The 23,405-nt window shown below is 45.0% G+C and overlaps 1 protein-coding gene and 2 long non-coding RNA genes across 5 annotated transcripts in view; 1 reads left to right on the top strand and 2 right to left on the bottom strand.

The window, feature by feature from the left end:
* The window catches only part of LOC111248423 (uncharacterized), a 70,149-nt gene extending 59,073 nt beyond the window's left edge, over nucleotides 1-11,076 (top strand). Inside the window, exon 3 of the long non-coding RNA XR_015323109.1 lies at nucleotides 10,911-11,076. This is a non-coding gene — a long non-coding RNA (uncharacterized LOC111248423). The remainder of the gene's footprint in view (nucleotides 1-10,910) is intronic.
* LOC111248422 (cell adhesion molecule Dscam1-like) overlaps nucleotides 1-23,405 on the bottom strand; it is a 134,582-nt gene that overhangs the window by 85,569 nt on the left and 25,608 nt on the right. The gene's annotated exons all lie outside the window — the stretch shown is intronic.
* LOC111248424 (uncharacterized) lies at nucleotides 535-22,154 on the bottom strand. Its single transcript, XR_015323112.1, has 2 exons — nucleotides 21,036-22,154; nucleotides 535-1,380 (listed from the first exon to the last, which is right to left on the bottom strand). It is a non-coding gene; the product is annotated as an uncharacterized LOC111248424 (long non-coding RNA).

Below are 23,405 nucleotides of genomic sequence, written 5' to 3'. Positions count from 1 at the left end.
CAATAAGAGACGCAGCAGTTGCACATTTATTATAGTCACATAAATCAACTGATTTGTTAGTTATCGACTTTTAATTACACGGTGCCTGAGTTATCTAGAAAACTGAAATTGGCATCAGCCGCAGAACGAAGCAAAACGCACAAAAAAATATATTGCGAATGTACAAGTTCGATGGTTTTTCAAGGTCAGTTTTGAATAGCCTCTTCGTCTTATTGGGTATAACGTTCGAAGGCACAGCGGCCTTTGCCTCTCGTTTTGAAGCTAATATAATTACTAGCTTGATCACCCTCATGAGTTAATTATTGATGTCGATCGGATGCACTTGCCAGCTTTCGGTTTTCGAGATAAGCTTGCGCCCCGTTAGGCCTGACGTTTTTATGATAATATAAGCGTATGTGCACGCCGTCTTGATTGGCCTGAGACGGCCATTTGTTGGACAGATTTCATCTTCATCCTACTGACCTAAGGCGGTCATTCCGTCGAATTCGTGGATAGCGCTAGTTGTTGATACCGCTTGAAATTGTTTCTGAAGGCCTGCAGTTACGTTTCAGCCATACTCCATCGTTGTCATGTGACCAAAAAGATCTGTGTCAAGGACCTTAGAACACAACGGAAAACATTTCGTACAAAATAGTATATATTAACCGATTAGAGCAATCTAGAGCCCGAGCCTTCTAAGAAGACTGTTTGTTACCATTCACATTGATTATTTACTAGAATAGTAGTTTAACAACGGCTCTTTTTCTCAGAACAATAGAAAAATCCGTGCGTTGAAGGCTTCTTCTCAGAGACTGCATATCTTTTGCATTTTAGCGATTAATACATCAACCTACGGTTACCAAAATTGTGTTTTGTCCTTTTACATAGGTGTAACCTAACACGATTTCAATGCATAGTCATTTCGGAACCTGCCCATATATTCATACGACCGTCGAATCAATAGAAATATATTGCAGCGTCTGCTTTGTGTCAGAGCTAAAACAGACGGTACTTGGCACGTGACTCTTGCCAGCTTCGCTTAGGGTATTGTGCGTTGTTTCCGTTTCTGAAACGTGCCGACCGCAAGTATTTCTGCCATCGTTTTTTCTATCTTTCTCTTTCTTCTTTCATTACAAACCAGTAATACAGCAATCGTCTGGGACGTAATTTTACTAAAGCAGTCGTCGTATATAAATATGTACAATACGTAGTGATATTAAGTGTCCTACCAACTTGCTGCAGCTTCGTCTTTCCTATTCCGTTGTTGCCAACATGTTGAAATGTTGTTCTTTCTATCTGCAGCGGGCGATGGGAGCAGCGAACAATCCCCGCTGACGTGGCATTGTCGACGGCATGGTCATCTTTCACCGCACCTTATCATCCTTTCTCGCTCGGCTTTTCCTGCCAATAGAAATCTCTGCTTTTTTTCTCAACCTCTATGTTGCTCCTATATATATATAAGAGTAATGTTCACTTAGTGTCCGGATCTTCCTGTCAATGTTCCTATTCCCTTGAACTTTATTTTATTAAAATTTCCGCGGGGCCATATGGCTCGACAAGCCCATGCCTTCGTGTCCCTACGATATTCTCAGTCCAATAAGCACTCAATCATTGTTCGGAGCATCACGAACGGCGGTAAAAGGACCAGTAGCGTCATCAGAAGCAAAGCAATGTCGCGAGCCTAAGCGACGGTCACTTTTGCACAAAACAAACACAAATTGCGCGTGAAGCGCCGGCAGTGAACGGTTTTCCTTTTTCGTACGTACACACTCATGTCTATATATATATAAAGAAATTTACACAGAGCCACACAGGGACAAATATGAACGACCAGACGATGAGGTTGTTGTGCCGGTGCGCCATCTCTTGACCATGTGCGGGTAATCTGTAGAGACTGCAGATGGTCTAATAGCTATGGTCTCCTTGCGGCTCTTGCTGAGTCTCGGCGAAACCTTTTTCTTTGCCAACATGAACCCTACTAGGATGGCGGCCAACGGTGCGTTTCACGTCATTCGACACTTGTTGTCGACCGCTAGCCAGGCTTCTCTCCGAGGTTCATGGCGTCGGATTTCCTATCTACTCATTCTTTTGCTGCTTCTCGTCCAGTTGTTCGGTTTGTTGCTTCAGCCCACGTCTGCGCCCCCTAGCAGACCCGTGTGCCCTCTGCCTTCTTTTGTTCCGTTTTGCAATGATACTGAAAAGGGGTATTGCCCCTTTGCCCTGCAGTTCCGGCTTTGTTCCTTCCGCAGCGGACCTCGGCCTTAGTTCTGAAACTCGTGGTGAGGCTGAGGTGCCCGCGCATTAAAATGTTACTTCAAAAGGTCCTATTGCTTCCAGTTCCAATGTATTGTCCCCCTGTCTCCTCGCTTGGGGCTGCTGCATTTGCGTTGCTTCGGCCCCGTATAAGCTCGTTTGATCAAGTCTGCACGAAGACCTCCGTAAGTCACAACCCCTTCGGTCCTCCGCTGCTTGTCCCTGAACAAGTCCCGTGTTGACCAGCACCCCGGCAGAGCGGCGCGGTTGAAAGAGACCATTGTATGCTCTGTCTAGACTGCTGACCGGCGTTAAGGCCTGCGTGGCCGCTATCCTTGCTTACCCATTCTCAAACTCTGCGATCCAACATGCTCTAGGCCTAGGGCAGTAAGTTGAAGCAGTTTAATTTCGGAAGATCGAGGCTGCCAGGGTGAACAAGTAAGCCACCAACTTGGCAGACCGCCGAACCGCCAAACCGTCAAGCGGCAAGCTCTCGTCAAGGCTTTTCTGCAGTTATGCGAATCATCGGGCCGTCAGAAGATGGCGGCAGTAGCACTGCTTCCCTCAGTCCATAAAGCCAGTGGCAGCAGCAGCCACCACTAGTGGCAATGCTGAAAAGGCCGAACTCGAAACCGGTGCAAGCACAGACAGACCACAAGGAAGTTCAACAAAACACTTGGCCAGACGGTACAATAGCAGTAAAACAGGGACAAGTTAGGAAGCATTGCTGGCTGAAGCAGGACAAGAGGGGCGGACGGAGAATGCGTGGCTAATGCTGAAGGGATAACCCGACGACCTAGTTGAAGAGGGAAGGACAAAACTTTGGAGAAACGAAAGACGATGCCGGGGGTTGAAGCAATGGGCTAAAGGCGCCTTTAGTAGCATGCTATCGCTTCTACCACTGCTGCCTCTTACAACAAGCGCCTTTCACGCTCGGTTTACGAAAGTTAAGTGACGTTCAGGGCTCTGACCAGACTAGGCCAAGCCCGGCGCTTGTAGAATTACCCTTACTACGCTTCACGTCAGCCATCAGCCGTTACTATCTTTTAATGTTGCAATAACTGACAGGACAGCTGATATCTCTGTTACGCAAAAAAAAACGCATGTGTACCCTCCGACGTAAAAGTATAATTTTTTAGGAGTTGATGGAAACATAATAATTTATTTAGGAAGTTGTAGAGTTTGTCGCTGTATTCTATTCACTATATTACTATACCAAATATTTCAATTCAAGTTTACAGCCCGTGTAAAAGAATGAGTTGGGGTTTTCCGTTAATATTAAGTTGAAGCCTACGTTCCGGCGGGGTTATATTGTGATACTGAGTCTAAAACAGGGGTTAATGCAGACATCGTACGTGATCGCGTGCCTTGGAACCCACTGGTGAGCAACATTAATCAATGAACCCATTATAAGCAATACATGATGCTTCTATCTGGCCTTAATGCTTCGCACGGTTAGAACAATCTGCCGAAGAGCACTAAGACAGGGCAAAATAGAAACAAACCAAACTGCCTTCATGATTCTCGTTCCATATCCATATGCGCCTTACGTAAAGCCTTAAATGTGACACAGTGTATATCTGTGAGCGACTGTATACGCTCTATTATAGCAGATCGATAGGAAGAGCTAAGCGCGCCTTTTTTCGATTGCAAACACACATGGTGCGCATGTCCACTGTGTCTACCCTGTAAAAGTCCCTTTTCTTAAGTGTAATATCTTCAATCTTTCATCATCTCCTAATAAGTGGATGGGAAGATATGTTTACCGTTGTATACCTCTGCATGCGCGTTTCTGTTCAAGCTGAGGATGTTGAAACCGGCCTAGCTCCCCGTTTAGAGTCGACACCGCTTCTTTCAATCCCTCTTGGTTTATTTTTGATGCTACTCGTCCTGTTCAGTACACATATAATACCGCTCATTCACAGGCGGCTACAATAGCGATTGCGACTGCGTCTGCAAGAGGCATTGATGAGCTTTCGCAGTCAGAGCAGTCGTATGCAGACTGCAACGTTAGTGCTGCAGAGCCCACTTTGCCATCGCCACTCGGCTCCCATCGGTACTGAAGTCGGAGCACAATGAGGCTGTGCTGTTTGACTGCGAGCTCCTGGCAGCAGGAGCCTCCATACCCGCAATAGTAGGCAGGCAGGCAAGCAAGCAAAGTGGTCCCAGTCAGTACGTCCCCGCAACAGCCATAGGCCCATAGCGATGTCGAGAAGGCCTGCAGCGGTGACAGTAATGGCGGTGGTTTTGGTAGCGGTGGTGTTATCGGAAAACTTTATCTTCTTCATTCCATCCTTGGCATTGCTACTGGCGGTCCGCGTTACGTTGTCAAAATCCTCTAGCTTCGCTGTGATCCATCCAATCTTCTGCCGCTGCGGTGGCACTTCGGCTCGCCACTCTGCTCCAATCACAGCTGATACGTATACCCCTTAACGCCCCAGCCTGTGAAATACCTCGTTCTTTTTCGGTTTGCTGATTGATCATCACGAGGGGTAGCTTGCGCAGTCTTTCTGTCTGACAAAATTCGAAAACGATGCGCCTACCCAACCACGTATTCATGGGCGCATAGTTGTACATATCCAAGACGAACTACCTCGAGTAACGTCCGTTGGGGCTGCGTCTGATATATTTGTCCTCGAACCAGTAAAGAATTATTACACGTGACGACCCTTCTCTGTGGTACTAAAGGGCTAATCGTCTCCAAAATGAAAGCCGACTACCTAACAAAGTGATTCCGTGGCGCTCGGAATAGAACAGAAATTTAAAATTGTAAGAGTAGAGATGACACAAGTTCAGCTTCTCTATATTTCTTTCTTCCGGTACCTGCAGTCGTCTCTAACTATGTAATACTTCTTTAGATGTATACTGTTCGAAAAAACAGGGAGTAATCTATGCCCAAATGGGGAGTTGAGGTTTATTTTGAGTTGCTATGCAATCCGTGAATATATATAAATATAAGAATGTATATACCGTTAGAAAACAAACAACAATCAATTAGTAGCATACTGAGCAAATATATGCTTCGTATATGAGAGGCGCTTAACAGTGAATGACTTAATTCGTCTACAGTTACTAACCGATCTAAAAGCGTGGCACTTGCCTTTACCATCATTCAGCATTATTCTAGATGCTGCTTTTGAAGATATGACATATAATTTCATGTTCAAATATTCCTAAAAGCTATAGCATCGAAAAGCAGATCCGACTTTCTACTATCACTAACGTAAACCGTAAAAAAAATGTATCCAGGTAACGCACTTTACGTAGTAATACAACGAGTGCAAAAACACCAGGAATCACATTCAACGCAATTGAGTGATCATGACAAGACAATACGAGAACTCATTTCCATTTCCAGCCAATTATATGATAAAGGTCCCCAAATGTAAAGGAGATCCGCGACGGTCTTCAACTACTGTGCAAACAGCGGGAGACAGGCGGGAATGAAATGGGGAACCGAAGAAACTGAAGTGTGGGAGGAGTACCGAATTCCCGAGTGCGACAAGGGAAATGGGGATGGTGAGGTGGAGAGGGGTCGAGAAAGATGGGGAAAGGGCGGTCCAACAAAGGTAAGTAATGGAGGGGAAAAAGAGTTTCTATTGGGGCTGTTGGTACTGCTGCTTCTAGAAAGACGGAACATTGGCATACAGGAATCAGAGAGGTCGAAATTGCCTCCCATCAGATCCCATGGCCCGATGCGCTGTCTGCCGGCGCCGCGCTGTTGCCGCCTTATACCTTACTCAACAACACAACAGCTTCCTCTTCTGATGAAGAACCGAGGACGTGGTCAGCGGGTGATGACACTACGCCCCCTGCAAACAGAACATGTACTATCGTTTTCAGCGGCTGCATAGAGTTCGGTACGGAAGGGGCCGAATCGAGGGGAAACAAGCCCACAAAAAGATGTATCCAAAAGAGTTGTCCACCTTATATGTTGCATGATATGTATATCACTGATGCAGAAAAAGTGGCCGTAGTGCATATCAGTATTGACTAAAGCGTGTTTTTGTCTGAATGTAGTTAATGCTTAGCCCAAAGCTATAGCATTAACATTTTGAAACAGTAATATGAGGTCCGATCGTGGTGTCAATATCGAAATGTCAAAGGGCAAGTATGCATAAATTGATTTGCTGCAAGAAATAATAAACGTATATATATATATATATATATATATATATATATATATTTGCGCTTTAGAACAAGTTGGCGCTTTGGAAGGGCAAATGCTATTTGCAGTTTGCACGGCGAAAGCCGTTTTCCACCCGAACAGTCCGGCAAAATGTGTGTAGATGCTAAGTTTCCAAGTCACAAATAGTCTTTGCCTGCAGGTAATGATTCGAAAATCGTGTGCTCTTCAACAACACTACAATGGATCTCGTCAAAAAGACTTAATGTTTTTGGAAGTTTGTACTCCAGCATTTCTTTGCATTATCTAAGTGCCACTGTACTCTGAATAACAATTTTCTGAGCACTCACTCACGCACCATTGTGCAGGCCAAGGCCAAAAGTTGTACAGAAGAAACACGAACTCCATTTACGTTCGTGGTCCTATGTAATACATAAATACCGGTCTTCGCACTTCCTCCAACCGACAATCATTAAAAGCAGCTAAACTACGAATTTCTACCTGGATCCTCGAACACAGAGTATCATGTATGCCCAAAAGAGCGCCGTCAGCTGTTGACTGGGATATCGAACACACTAGTGCTTGCTATAAAAGCAAACCCTTTTTCGTTATTATGATTAGCCTAATCGTCGATTTCACATATCCCGCTTCAGAACAATTTAATTCGTCAATCCTTCAGCATAACGCTGTGGGGCAAGTAGAAGACTGGTTCCGCTATCCTTGGTCGGCGGCCGTTATCCACTCAGACTCGAGTAACCTGAGCGTCGTCTGACTTCCGCATTTGACTATTTGCCATCAAAACGACCACACACACTTCGAAGTACTCATGCGCGACTCGCTTTACCTATAGGGAGGTTAAGACAGTTATCAAAAGAGGAGCTTGTCACAGACCCTACTCACAGCCGGAAGTCAATTAGCGAAGGATAATCGAGCATCGTCGCATCCGAAACGCACCCCATACCCAACAGTTCACCACGGCGACGACAAGGAACTTGCCAAATAATGAAAACGTCAGCGCTCTGCCTTCTGCCTGCTGAATGACGGCTGGCAACAATGAGCAACAGTACGAGCTCTGGGTATACGAGACAAGCGGACAGAGAAGACTAAGGACACCGTCAGCTAGAAAACAAAGGTGGCAATATAAATGATACTTCGAGTATATCGATCAGATCTGATAACAACGTTGGGAACTAGACGTATCGTATTTTGTCAGTTGTTATTATGACAGCATTTGATGATCGACTGGGTATCAACATCAAACGTCTTAGATATGTAATGTAAATAATGGTATTATAGATGGTTTAATAGGCAACAATAGTATTTCTAATATTAACAACAACAGGCTATTACTAAGTCGTTTGCGGTGTTAGAATTGATTGCGATGTTGGTTGATACTGCCTATGCTGATGTGAACTAGACCAGTGCATTTCCGTGCTGGTTTAATTTATTACTCTGTATCTACGACCTTTAGATGTCGATGATTCTCTAATCGTTGTTATACACCCTCTATCAGACTAAGCTTGCGCAATATGGAATCTGATTTTAATGAAAGGACAGTGCTCTTTACGATCTGCTACTTTTTGACATTCCTCTTTATAGAAAAATCAAGTGTCTCGCAAAGACAAATATATATATATATATATATATATATATATATATATATATATAAGCGTCTGTGAGAAATCGTGCTGTAGACATTTTATACGCATCCGCATCTGCCCACCGTACAAACTGACCCATGTTTTTGATTTGAGAACAACTCCACACACAAACGTGCGGCCATGTTTGCACGCACAGAGAGAAAAGGATGCCTATTCGTTTGAAGTGTAGAAGAAGGTTACAACGGAGCATCAAGCCAACATCGTGGGACCATAACGAAGGTCACAACGACATATGGAATATGAATTACATCGTGGAGAACAGCTCGGATCGTCGTCGTTGTCGTAGGCTGACCGTTCTTGACGATGGTAGTAACAACAGAAGCTTCGTGTGCTGAATGAGAACAAGCTAGTTCTGAGACACAGAAATAAAGTGTGATCAGAGCATGAAAAAAGAACAGACTCGGGAGATTTGGGCGAGTTGAGATTTAATGGATAAGGACGCAAACGACTGCTGCTAATTCGGACGGAAGCTGCAGGACAGGGAAGAAGCCAGAGCAGAAATGTGGCGATGCCGGCGGCAACGTGTGTGTGGATACACTCGTGTCGGTGAAGCCGTACATGATTCACTTATCTATCTTTACCTCTGGATGTAGTCTCTGAATTTACCCCTCTTCCGGTCGGCGTCGTCTAGAATCGTGACGTTTGTCAACCGCTTGTCCATTGCTGGGCCCACTAGTTAGATAACGAATACCATTGGCATTATTATTATTATTATTACTAGCGGCAGCATAGTTGGCGAGAGAGGCGACACAAAATCTACGACGACTAAACATTACCCCTATATTAATGAATGCAACAAAGTGAGGGTAATAGGAAATTATGCTTGAGCGTTTTTGACGATTGACTTACATCTCCGTGTAATTCACTGGTACATGTGGATCTTATGTATCCTATAGCTGAAACAGTCACTGAAGCGTAACGTGGATGAGTACGTGAAAAATCTCTGTAAAATAGAGATAGGTAAATTTATATGCTACGACACACGATTCTGAAGGCAAAAATTAGCACGAAAGGATTTGGTTTAGAGCCTCAAATACGAAAACTCTACATAGTAGTTGTGTCAGTAGCGGACGCCGCCGGGCTTAAGCTGTTGACCTGGCAATCGCAGGTGCAAACACATGAACTATACAATATGGAAAACACTCTCCCTGAAAGATGCGTGTATGCTCTATTTGCAAAAGTAATTGAAACCATTGGTTTGTCAGTGACATCTCAATATCACCAGTTTTCTGCATAGAATATCAAATACTCGTCAATGAACAGAGACGTACAAAAGATGCACAACCAGCACTAACTAAAGGATCTAATTAGGTTTTGAACTAGTGGATGTGCCCCCGTACCCCAGTATACAACCGTGTGGGGCCATGCACCTGCGAGCTTATCGACGCGCAGCATTTCTGCTTGCGAGAGTTGCAGCGATGAGGCACTCACACTGAGTGCATCGCAGACGGCTCGACAAGTGCTGCCAACGTGCTCTGCTCCTTCACTATTAGCCCAAGCTGAATGGCGGCGGCGAGACGACTGTGGGCAGTACGCAGAATGTCGGGAAGAATACGTCCAGGGACAGAGAGGAGAGAAGGACAGGCTGACGGAAAATCCGATTTGCGGAACATCCTGCTACTGAACATGGACCGCTGTCCGGAAAAGAAAATTATCATTTGAATTCAAAGCGTATATTTATTCTTGTCGTATTATTGTAATGCGCAAAGGTGGCAGAAAAGACCTAGGTGCTATCTTCTTGGCTATCCTTACCATGTGTGGGTGTAGTGAACCTGCCGTATATATATAATTCACTATTCATCTCCAGTCAAATTGGGTCACCTACAATAACAACGACGTACATTCTGAGTGTTGTCCACCATGACACAGGAGTTATAGCCGTTAGCTTGTGACTGTCTGTTATCAAAGAAAACACACATAACCAGCAGCAATATGCGCACGATTAACAGAGACATTTACACGGTATATAAATTATTGCTGTTACCGAACGTAGCGTGCATTGTATGCCACTTAGGTTGCACAAATGATTTTGGTCACTGTTTAATCAGGTTCTATATGAGTAAGATCTACCTAAGTATAGGGGTGTGGCGGGCGCGCAAGACCGCTCCCGCAGAGGCATTATTCGTAATTTTTCTCAAGGCGCTGTTATTATCGGGCGGCCGTATGCTTCGGTTCGGACCGGCATCTCCAGACCTCCCTCAATCTGAAATCTCCTATTCATAGTACAGTAGTAGAAATGATTCAGAAAAAGAGAATAGCCACTGTTTGTCCCGGATGTATCTGGCCTGTAATGTACATACGATTTGGTCTGTGTACAATACGAGATTCACAGACTTAACCTTCTATTCCTTTTCTCATACATACATTGTGTATACGCAGTATTTATCCATGTATAGAGGTCAGCAATCCCGTATTAGCAGTAGTTGAAGTTAATTCAGTACGTTTCGTATGCGTACCGCTGCATGCTTGTTTGCCTGTAGTTTTGCAAACTCTGCCAACCGGGCAAAATGATCGTGTTCCTTTTAGTTTATCCACCTTTAACGTTTTCTTCGCCCTCGTACTTTCTTTTACATTATTCTTTCGACGCTTCAACATCTGTTTAGCAGGATCTTTTTCTGCCGCAACCAATACGGTCGATACGTTTCATAGTTGAACTATTTTTTGGGCATCTGCGCTGTCGCGCCATTTGTGAAGGTCAGCTAAATGTATCAAGTGCACAGCCAGGACGCGCATGTGCCAGACGCCACGGCTGCAGGGGTGACCGCGTGAGCGGATCCGACCATGCCGTTTATTTACATATACGCACTCTCCCGTTTCGGCCTCTCATCTCCCCCTTCTCTCTTTCATTGGCTTGCTCACAGTTGTTTTTCCTTCGTTATCTTTTTCTATAGGCAGTTACGGGAGCCTGTCCGCCCGCCCGGCCGTCCGCCTGCCCAACCGGACCGCCTGTAACCTACTTGCTTACAAGTACCTTCCGTTTCGTCTTTCGCCCTTACTCGTCTGCCCGCCTGCCTGTTCCGTTCGATCGATGTACGTAAGTGACTTGTCAATATTACGGCCGGCTCGTCCGCCTCCGGAAGTCGCAGGCTTATGGGATCCATCCGCTTCAACGTAGCAGAAAAACTAGGCGATCGAACGGTCAAGCTGGGTCTGAAACGGACGGAGCGCACATACCGAAAGGGAATGGCCGCCATCGGCATCAGAGGAACCGCCGCTACTATCTCTAGGATAGCAAGGGACAAAGGGCAGACTACACCTTGACCGCTCACTATTCCTTGGCAGACGTTTTCAAACAGACAGGTGCTCGCCTCTTGGCTCTCGCAGCTCGAACTTCCTTTACCCAACGTTGCTCATATGCTTGCCTTGCTTCAGCCCTGCCTGTATACGTATACTTTCTGGGCGCACATGGCTGTGTGACCATGTGTACGGTGTATGTGTCCATTCTGCTGCTGCCGCCGCTCGCTCAACTTATTGTTATTCATATATTTCATCGTATCCTTGGTTCCCCTTTTTGTTCCTACAAACGTCCTTCATTTTCCAAAAGTCCCAAGTCCAGACCTACAACAGACTAAGGCCGTACGGAGCGAGATCGAATAAACGGATTCGGGGGTTCGGCTTACCATTCCCTACCGTCCGATCCGGCCAGGGGTAGAGCTGAATACCGGCAGTGGGCTATTATTGCTGCTGCTCGAGGTTTATAATGGATCGAACCTTAATGTATCGTCGCGCTATTCGTCTATATGCTTCGCTGCGCCTGCATTGCACGCCAGTACACCTGAGTTCATACTTGCGTTAGGTGTAGGCCTACCATCGGCTGTCTGGTCTAGCGAGCGCGATTCTTAAATGACCGCTACCAGACGAAATATGAAAGTGGGCCTACACTGAAGAGGAATGTCTAGAGCTAGTAGGAGAAGATCTAAGATTTCTGTTTTTTGGGAGAAGCGACTGCTCGGAAAAGCTTTCGTAGAAGGAGTCAAATTTTAAAGAGAGATAAGCTTTCATGCTCGATGCTCCTCTGAAGTGGGAGATGCTTAGGAATGGATGCGTGTTGCCCCTTATAGACGCGTTTGCAGTAACGGTCTTCATCATCGGAGCGGACGAATACGTACACGTTCATGGCGATCACGTGTACTGCGGTAATAGTTGTGTGTGATTTGGGTAATGAGTTACATCGAATCAAACGTCAAAGTAACAGTTAAACTATAGATCACTCTAAACAGCGCCTATTTTTCTGTGGACTGATGTCTCTCTGTTAGCGTGTGTAAACGTTGAGGCATAGATCGATCCTTCTAAAATCGGCTTCTATATAGGTAATCCAGACGGAGCAAGCAACTCGATGGAAGTCGTTGCTATTCATATACGGGTCCACAGTTTTTTCAGTCGAGCAGATCAGTTGCGACTGATACGGTCAATATCGGTATCTTCAATTGAGACGCACTTATGTTGGACTCGAACTCAGCGAGAATCGAAGTAAGAATAAGCGCCTTAGCCTAGAAAAGAATACGGTAGATTCAGTCCGCCCGCCGATGCATCAGCGACAAGTAATTTTAAACAATACACCTTAGGTTATGTGTATGGAGCTACTAGTTGATCACGGTTCATTTTCGAAGTCATAAATACAAACACGCAAATTATTTAGCATTATGATATGGTGCAGGTCGATTTAGGCGACACCTAGAACCAGACTTATAGGCCGCTAAGACCAGGCAGAGCTGGATTTACCTCATATGTATTTGTCCGTTCAACCATAGAAGCTATGGATGGAATTTGCTTGTAATGGCTGCCCTATCGTTGTGCAATGCTATATTGTGTTATGACGGTCTTGTCGCCGTTGGAACCGCCGCTGTCGATTGAGCATGTGAAAGTCCCAATATCGTGACAACTCATACAGTATGTAACGGGCAGCTACTTATGCACACAGTTACCTAAAAGAATTGACGAATGCATGTATCACCAGTAACATGCCAATACTCAAAAGTGAAATGACAAAGAAAGTTTGTTTGCAGGAATAGGTTCGAATTAACCTAACTGAATTTATGAGAGCAACAGTCGCCAATGACCCCCTTTTTGTATTCATTTTTAATACCAGGTATTTCTTATTGGAAAAAATTAAGGGGTTTGCATTACCATATCTTCCCTCCACGTTTTGACTGTTTTTCTGTTCAACGGCAATACAGCAACTGATATTTACGTCCGCCACCCGCAGCAAGAGCCCTTGGTAACACAACTAGCTGTGAAGAACTTTGGCCACTTAGCTCCTTCCGTTTAAAGAGTTCTCCTGTTTACAGGGTTTGATAAATCCTTTGCTTGCCTTGTAGCATCCATCATGCTCCATGTGCATTTGATGAGGGCTTGGGGCACCCTAAATGTGATATGACTGTATATACAGGTTGCTGTCAACACATTGATTATAGTTCAGCTAAATTACAGGCAATCATGGAATTGGGGTCACGCGATTTAAGGCGTACCATCAGGTTATTGTCCGTACCGCGATACACCATAATGTCACAGTCATGGTTTATATAAAAGTAGGATTGGTCAAAGGTAGATCAAAACTGTACATATGGGCTACATCCATACGCTTAAATCATTTAATATTTGAAAAGCCAAGGTAGATACATGCATATGCTTAGTTGGAATTCTTAGATTGTCTTTTATGGAGTCAAACATTAGTTTTTACAAAAATCGAGAATAAAAATTGCTATATGCAAGCAACGCTGCTAAAGACGCGTCTTAATAATGAGAAGAAGTTTGGCTTTTTATTAATCGCTCAAGACTTTCCGTAAAAAATGCAATAATTTCTATTTAATTAGTTCGATAGTCCCCATATACAACAGAATTAATGCATGCTATTGTCAAACTCGATTAATAAATGCTATGTCTTTTCTAACAGACCGCTCTCAATCTACACAGTAGCCAAAGACCTAAAGAGAAAACGTGCAGCACGGCCAAGAAAGATCCAAACGACGACAGGACAATCGAGTGGCTGTCGGTCTTCCGATATCCGGAAGTAGATGCCTTGCGAAGGCCGCTTCCTGGACATAAATGCAAAGTAAGGCTAGTGCAAAAGTTACGGCCAGAGACCGTTGGGAATTGCAGAATTATAGGCACTATGGGGAATTGCAACCGGACATAAGGGCCTATCAGTGGACTGTCGACTGAAGTCCTCCGGCCAAGTCGCTCGTGCAACGTCCCTGTACTAGCGCGAAATTCGTACGCAGATCCAAACCATTGCGGCTTCACGGAAGATCTGAAAGGGAAGATAAATTCACGTTTTCTTCCTTCATGTAAATTCAACAACAATTCAAAAAGCAGCTTGGTACGAAAATGTGATATACGTATTGCAGAACAGTTGCCAAGTTATTAAAACTGCCCGCATAGGTTCGATAGGCAAGATGCCGTCAGTAGATTATGATAATAGGACTCTCTGTTTTGCAACGCGATGTTATATGAAGACATATGCCACATCTTAAACTGTTCATGTAGCTATCGGAAGAGTAGGATCTGAGTTCTAGTTTACACAATCCGTCAACATTTTATTGTCTACTTTTCTACAGATCACATAATTCTCAGATAAATTCAAAACGATTATATCACGGGGGACACTGCGCTACGACCAGAAAAAACATTGCTAGCTGTTTCAAATTGACGAGCGTACAAAAGTCTCGATATTACTAGGTCTTTATACATTTACATACAGGGCTCAGATCTCCTCTGAACAAAGTACCGCAAACACCTATACGCCTTAGCAGTAGATTTCGTCCTGTCTGCGTAAAAGAGATGCCACAGTCGCAAAAGCGACCGTCGCGTCATCTAATATTTATGCTGAAATGGTGGCGTCGTATGAAACGCAATCCTCAAAATCAATATTAACATCTCGTTTCGTAAACATTCTGAAACACTGTCAACTGTTTGCCATACCATTTCTGCAATACGCCTGTAAATCACCAGGACATGCGGTATACGCTACCCCATTATCCACAGCTTCTCTGAGATTACAAACATGCGTTTAAAAGCATTACTTAAATGCGACTTTTGTTGGACGTACGCTGCCATTGAGCGTAGATTCGGATGCTCAATACGTGTGCTTCACACATCTCTGCCGCAATTTTCGGAATAAACGTAGTTACCCCCCAAAAACAACGATGATTTTGGGAACCCTTAGCTACAAAGAACCATGAACTGTATAAAGCGCAGCATTATCGCTTGCTTATGAATGAAACTTATACGTGAACAATATGTCTTAGCAAATCGAGTTTCGCTATTGTTCTACAATATTGCATAAGTAACAGTACGTAAGGACAAACGTGCTGTTCGAATATATGCATATCATAAGCATTCGCGATAGGAAGTAGCTGCAAAATTTCGACCATCGGAAAAACCCACTAGTTCTGACTACATTTCCTGTTTTGTCCTGGCACTTATCTTCGTTGTCTTTCCAGATATGCGGCAGTTGCACCGTGTTCGCGTTCGTACTCGACGAGGGTACAACGGATGTAACGTTGCCTTCTAACTCAACTTGCTGTTGGACGTCGCTAGCTAGTTCATCTGCGTGTATCATTTTTGCCCTGCTTTTCCATCGTCAGCTGCTTACGTCGCGCAACAGAACACGGAGATCTTGCTATCGTCGTTTATCTCGCTGCCTTGTTATATGTGCATAGCCGTATGAGTTCAATTTGACTTAGTGGACGCTCTGCGTAACAACCACTAAGACAGACTCTGCTGTTGATGCGGCCGCCACTATCGCGGACGTCACCGGTGCCGTTGCCGTGGGCACAAGGGGGCAGAAAAAGACATTGCTTGATCCGTACTCCACTCACTCGGTTTTGCCTCTGTTGCCCTGCTGTTTCGCTTCCTGATCTTGTTCGTAACAGCATCGTGTGGGAAAATGACGTACGTCCTTCGTCTTCCTCCGAGAACAACCACGCTGCGCCCGCCTCCGCCTCTGCAGCTCCAGCTACCAGAGCCGCTACTGCTGCTTTAGCTGTCGAGCCCACTACGGAGCCGGTTTTTGTTTTGAGCAGGCCGACTTGTCTGTCGCTTTTTCCGTAAAGATAGTTAGAAGGCGGAGCAGAAGGCGAAAAACTTTTACAAGAGGAGTGCATTACTGAATGGTGAATTGGACGGTATCGCTGCCGTTCGAGCTGGAATGATGCCCGTTGGCAAGAAGGATACGAACATAAGAAGGGTAAGAGTGTTTCTACATGAGGTAGGTGACAGATTACAGTCCGAGAGTTGCTCCATAATGTAAACAAAGATAAAGGTCGCATGCACCTCATCTCAAGCAGAACAATATTCCTTTGATCGCATGATTTGCCGCCTGAATTAAAACTGATACCTCTGTAATTTACAGTTAGATTAGTCTTCATCATCCGTAGACCGTTCGAAAAAACATCTGTATTGAAAAATTTCAATTGTGCTATTGTTTCTGTTCGTGCTAAGGGTTGCATGATTTGAATACGTGAGGTTTGTTGAAATGTGGCAGAAGTCCAAAAAAGAAAACAATGTGGCAAACCTTGCAGATGTGGCTCTCTTACTAAACTCGCTGGCTCGCTCGCATAGATATATTACAAAATAGATTGTAGCTTCGTGTTGCATTGCATTGAATTAGACGCAAGCTAGCCAGAGTTCAGATGCATACCGTGAGTTCAGGGTAGTGGGAAGCCAAGCACAGTCTGGAAAAGCTGGGAACGCCAGGACTCGCAGCAAAGACACTCCGGGAGTAAGGGTTTGAGAGTCATCGTGGGAAACGCCAACATCGGCTGAAAGCAGCTTCGCTACCATGAAGGCCCAACAGGCTGACAAGGCCGAACTTGGGCCAGTGGCATATGCAGCCGCAGAGCAGCAAAAAGAAAAGGAAATCCGCTGCTATTAATCTTTCACTGATAGTTTCGACCATCCCTCTCTGGAGTCGTCTGGAGACCCCTATCCATTAAAAAAAAAGCGCTACATACTACTTTCTTACTACCGGTTATCCAAGGTGGATATAAACGTGGAAGCAAAGCGGGTGCAGCGATAGCGGCGACATTTCTTAAACCATCCCTTAGCGTAAAGCCCATAACTGTCCCTAGGCTCCTACGCTCATCGCCCCTCTCCGAACTCAAGCTTCTTCTAGACTCTCAGCTCTTGGTGCTGCCTCATTGTTCAGCTAACAAACAGAGTCTTCTTTTCAGCCAAAGAATGAGCAGCATCTTCAATGACGTACAGCTACAACAACGGTTTCCAGTAAGGTCGGACGCGGTCATGCGATGCTGCATTTAATGCCGGCCACCTTTACATACCACAAGGGGGCTAACTGAGTTAGCTGCGAGAATATTGTTGCGCCTCTACAAAGGTATCAGAAACATGAAGATCAGCAGAACAACCAGTGCAGTGCTGTTCACTTTAGAGTACAGCTGAGTTCGTTTACCTTCCCACGTCTCCTCCGGTTACCCCAAATTCTGAGTAATTTGGCATAAAAAGCTGCTAGTGCCGATATTAAGTTGAGCTAAGACTACATTCTGCCGATGGAAGAGCAACTGTAGACTTAGTACAAACGCTCACTCACATTTGAAGACCGTAGAGGTTTATTGAAGGATAGCAGTGAGAGAGGGGGGGGGGGGGGGCGAAGGGGTGTTGGTTACCGATCTTCGTAACTCAAACGGGAAAGAAAAGCTAGGGAAGAGTAGAAGTTTCAAATAGCCGCAGTCTTTTGGCCTTGTATTAAGATCAGCTGGTTTTGGCAAAGTGAACATTTCATTTATTGTTTTTGTGCTGATAATGCGATCAAGCGCTTTTCATGGGTATACATACGCATTCGATGGCCTGTTTGAGAAACATCAACTTAAAAGATATGTTACGTCGATGAACGATGAAGTAAGTGCAAAACAGGGCTACCAATTACTTGAAACTTTGTTAACTGCGTAGGGTGGGCTGTACGTGCACTGAAATTCAACGCGCGTGTAGCGGCGATGCAGTCCAGCCTAAATAGGGCTTAAGGCAGCTTAAACTATCTTGAGCTATCTGCAAGAGATATACTGTCAGTGACCCAAAGTCTTGTTTTGATTGGCTTGGGAAAAGAGAAGGATATTTCAAATTAAATTCACAAGATCTTTATCCTTGTGTGCGGGACTGGGTTTGCTTGTCATTGTCATAGCAGTAAACTTTTCTAATTCGCCTTCTTTTTCTGTCGACGGGGACAGAGCAAGCGGCGCTTTGCTCGATTTTACCTAGATACTTTTCGGGTCGCCGTGGGCTTTGGAGATTCGCTTTGAACAAAAAGAAACGACTTGTTTGGTTGCCTGACTGACTCACTATCTTACTCGCTAGGAGCCTGCACCCAAGAAACGAGCAGCTTTCGTCCCTGTCGCCTGATTTGTGGAAATCTCTGTCTGAAAATCTTTTGCTTCCTCGAGAGGTCGAGGGAAGGTAGAAACCCAAAGCAAGTACGAAAAGATTTCTTCGCATCCACCCCAATCCACGTAAGCAGCATAAAAGCGAAAGCTGGGGGATACGAGGTGAGCACACAGTCGACGAACGATAAAATGCCAGGCTGGAAATGCAAATCTATAACAGGGACCACAGGGAGTTGCGAGAAAAAGCTGTACGACGGTAAAAGCATAAAAAATCACTACAACGGCGCTGTATTTGTCGGTGGCTAGGCGGTGTCGATCGACAACGAACCGGAACGTCTAACCTATTGAGACGTCCAGAGCCGAGAGCGTTTACTAGCGGCAACAGCAGCAACAGCAGCAACATCGCGTAAGAGACTATGAACTTGATGTAGAAGATGACGGCAATGTCCCGTATGCTCATATTAGCAAATGCCCTACTATTCGCTCCTCTCGATGACTAACCCAGAGCAGCGCCATACTACATGGCAATTTTATCGAGCGTAGGACATGCGATTTTGTGACTAGCTATGACACCGGTCTGCTGGACATGGGGCCGCGGAATGATGAAACCTGGCTTGACTTCTTTTGAACCAGCTGTCAGAGGCCGAAGCCAAAAGAAAGCGATCAGGGTTCTTGCTACTCCCCTCAGCCTTTGCTGTTGCTTTAAGCAAGTAAACGAAACCTTACGTAGAAACCTAGAACAGGGAGAGAAACGTGTTGTCGGCTCTGTCACCTACTTATCAGCCCTTCTCGCTACGGGCTCACTAGCGCGATCTCTCTTTGCCGAATATCGCGAACTCTATCGCGCATTGCAATCTGATATGACACACATGTATTGGTTTCGATTACTTCCCTACCCGTCTTGTTCTTATGGTATGGATATATGGTATAAAAATATCGCCGTTTTACGACTGCAGTGGATAAGAGCGTAAATAACGGACACGACTGCGGTAAGTGAAGAAGCGGTCGTCGTGGGCTCAGTGTAATTTCCAATGTGCGATTTGCCTATTTGCAAATTGGGTGTTGCAGTTGCGAGGTCTGCTACGCCGCTGTAAGGCAATGCCTACTTCGACTTTTGGATCAGGGCGCGAGCGCGTGTTTTGACGCAGTAATGCTGCTTTATCCTAACATTTCTCACTCGTTCTCTTCCATGACCCCCTGCAGTCCGACTGAGAATGTTACAAGGGAGCTACTACCCCCATCGTCCTATTTGCATCCCCACTTCCTCAACTGCTATCCCCAGATCTCCCCGGGAAATATCACACCCCTTTCTTCTCCGCCAGCAGCAGCATTCATCCATCTATCCATTCCACGCGTTGTTGCGGACCGATTATCTTCTATACCGTCGCCCTCCGTTGGACTGCCAGTAAAGGGCTTTGTATGCATACCACTACCGTCATGAAGGCGCCATCAGCCGCCGTCGACCTCGGCGCCGGCCATGGCCAGCACCGGGTTCAGTTGGGCCGGTCGACTATTCAGGCACTAAGCTAGAACGGGACGGGCGTCCATGAGCCAAAAGATCGTTCCGAGAGAAAACGTTTCGAACTGAAGTAGCTGCGGGCGCTGGACCGGTGCCAATAGCAGCTCTGCCCAGAGCAGCAGTCCACCGGAGGCTTGCCAACAGCGTGTGATCCTCTTGGCTTATGGTGCTGTTTCTCAACGCTTGATTTGTCCTGGCACTTGCACGTCATGGGCACGCTGCTATCCACCCCCTTCACTTGATGGGCTGGAGAGTACGTATAAATAACCAAGCAAAGTGGTGATCCTACGGACCGACCTATGCTAGCTCGGATATCTACAATAAGCCTAAGGACATTTTTGGGTAGAAAAGTCAGGTGCGAGGAGCTGGGCAATAAAGGCCAATTCTCACCCAAAGATGACGACTACTCGATAGTGGGAATGCGATGTGGCACTTACCTGTAATAACGAAAAATTGATACGTGTAGGGCAATTTTAAACGAATATTAGGTTCTGTATACACACGAATACGCATCAGCTAATAAAAAGGTTAATAGAATGTGTTAAATTATTTTAAACATTTACTATCGATCACGACTTTTATATAGGTTATTTTGAACCAAGAACCGAGGTCGAGAATATTAAACAGTCAAATGCTCGTAATGCTAAATCCTGCATGTCGTGTCGGTTGAACTAGATTTTATGCAACGTCACACGGCCTTAGGTGGAATTATTCCACCCATTAGACAGAACTGTATGTTTCTTCTAGCGCTTCTGCAACTGCATAGAATAATTTAACAAATCCATTGAAGAAACTATGCTTCCACACTCTTACTATCTCATAATTATAAAAATCTAATTTTGCACAAGATCGTACGTATATATTTGAGCAACTAGGTGGGATACATCAACATGAAGCTAGAGCTTTCTACCGCCACTGTTGATACTATGGCCTGATGCGAGGTGGTCACTTGTATTTTTTTACTTGATCTTCACACCCACGTTCAGGTTGTGTCGTGCTGAAAACGTTTGATTTAGCGATTACGAAACCAAAGCAGACGGAACTTACGCACCCTTTATCAACACCCGCAAACAGACAACTACAACGCCAATACGACCACCAATGAAACAAGCAGAAGCGCTATCTGAAAGAGCTTATGCTGATGAAAACATATGAATACTTACGAGTACTCAGGCACTAAACGTCAGCCGTCGCACGCAGCCGCCCCCTTGGAACGTCCCTCCGCCTCCGACGCTGTCCCCCCTTCACATCAATGCCAAAAGTATTTTGGATGCATGCTTTACACGCAGCTAACGTCCTGTTTTTTCTCGGTGTGCGCAGGGACATCACGTAACAGACGCCCACTTTATCCTCTGTTTATATCCCTTCTTTCGTGATTCCGTTGTAGCTGCGTTTGTGCCCTCTGTGTCTATCACTACTATTACGACGGTGGCGGGTACGGTGTGAGGGCGGCGGCGGCCGCCTCTTCCATCTCTGTCGCCTCCTTTACAGCAATCACATTGTCTCTACGTTCATGGCTGTGCCACTGGCTATACGCTACGTGCCGTGGCAAAGATCCGCATTCGCACACGTCTCTCGTGTCACATGACGAACCTCTCAAAGGGGGCGTCGCTTTCAAAGGGTCCGTGGTAGGACGAAAGGCCGCATCGTTAGGCTGTATACATATATATATCTATATATAAATGGGGTAAGGTGCGCAGTATTACCTATTATGTTTAGTGGTTTCTGAAGGCAGAAACTTCATTGATATCCTTTTCCTATGACCTAGTACTCGTTATAATGAGTCAAAAGGAGAGCAAATCAAAGAACGCGACTTGATCTAGCGTGTTATAGAGCCTTTAAAGCGTTGCAGATACCCCTTGCCAATACAGCAAGATCCTTTGGTTTGAGAGTTCTCATGGAGATACCTGTCGTAAAGATTCTCACCTATTTCAAAGTTTCCACCTCTCCACTACACCCAACACGGACTTGCTGAACGCGGATGTTATGCGCCCGTATGAGCTTTTGGTCACGAGCGTGGATCACAGAATTGACCTCTGCATCGTATATTCTACCTTACGACCGCGAACAAATTGGCCCGCCATAATGGCGGCTATGGTTATAGAAGGAAATGACCTATCTAGCTTGTTTAAATAGCTCGCGCTAAACTTTAAACCATTGATGCTAATCGCTATGGTTTTATGTCATGTTCAAGAATAGATTATATATCTACGGTGGCCTATTTACTGACAACGTTAACGACGTGAGCAAATGGGCATATTTAGCCAAGACCCTCTATGCTATGCCTGTTCCTTAAGCTGTACGATATTATACTTCTTGAGAGAAGCTTATGCCGGTTGCAAAGACGTTCGTTTTCTCTAACAAAAAATTGTAAAAGGCCTTTTACCAGCTTACCTTGGACCTTTTGTATTTAGTAATTATACTAGTAATAATAATATATCAGTAACATATAAATCCGTCGAAGCAGTTGGATTATACGTACTCGTATGCTGAGTTAGTGTTCAGACTTCACGAGGGTTACGTCCAAAATACGCTCCGCATTCAAATGCCAATACACTTGAAAATGATATGTCAGACGTTATAGCTAATTAACTTTTCGCTGCGAGAAGCAGAAACGTCTGGGTTAGCTGGAGTCCTTCACCTTCACTCGCGAATTGAATTCAGCCATTGAAAACTAGCTCTGCATTCTAACCTTCTGACTTTGTTTTTATCAACAATAATAGAATTATTACCAGTGTTATGAACGCGATTGCTGCTATTCATGATTCATTTTCAGTATACACAACGATTCCAATGTATAACATCCAAACAATACAGTAAAACCACTATAATAGCGCACGTATCAAAAACGTACCTGCCGAGCCAAATAATGATTCAGGCCACCTTTAACCTATGCGCCTTAATTACAGTTGATCTGTCGAAGCACCCGTATGATGCCACATCATCTATAGCTAGCTGAAATAAAATTGGATATGAAAAATTGTGATATGCAAATCCGCTGTACGTAAATCTGCACTCATGTTCCAGGAGGACTACACGTACCTTTTCATTACATGCTTCACGCTCATCCAATTCTGCCGACGCACATGTGACGATACATGTAGCGTGTCTGCAATCAGTCTAAAGCGTCCTTTACGTAAGGTGAATGTATGTTGAAGTGATACGTTGAGTAAACGTTACCTCAAGACCAACAATGTTCACAGAAGCCATCACTGGCTGAGCGAAGGCCTGCACCGACGCTCGCTGTGTGACAGAAGGCACGCTTTGCGTGACGCACTAGATATCTACCCGTTTTCTAGGCGGGTTTCAAATCCCTGCTAGTTAAGATACAAACTATTCCTAAGGACGGGGCAGAACAGTTTCATGATAGGTGAAAGGCCATCAGCGTCCCAGGAAACGGGGCTTGCTTACGACGCGTCAACGGTATTGTTCACGTGTAATCTTACTGCTCAGCCGAAAAAATAAACTAGCAAGCCATTAACCTTTCATTATTGGCGAAAACACTTTTTTTAGTCTGATATGTAATGTATCAT

The sequence above is a fragment of the Varroa destructor genome, unplaced genomic scaffold (assembly GCF_002443255.2).
Source record: "Varroa destructor unplaced genomic scaffold, Vdes_3.0 BEIS01000003.1, whole genome shotgun sequence".
In the NCBI taxonomy this organism is placed as follows: domain Eukaryota; kingdom Metazoa; phylum Arthropoda; class Arachnida; order Mesostigmata; family Varroidae; genus Varroa; species Varroa destructor.
This window is presented reverse-complemented; position numbering and strand designations above follow the sequence as displayed.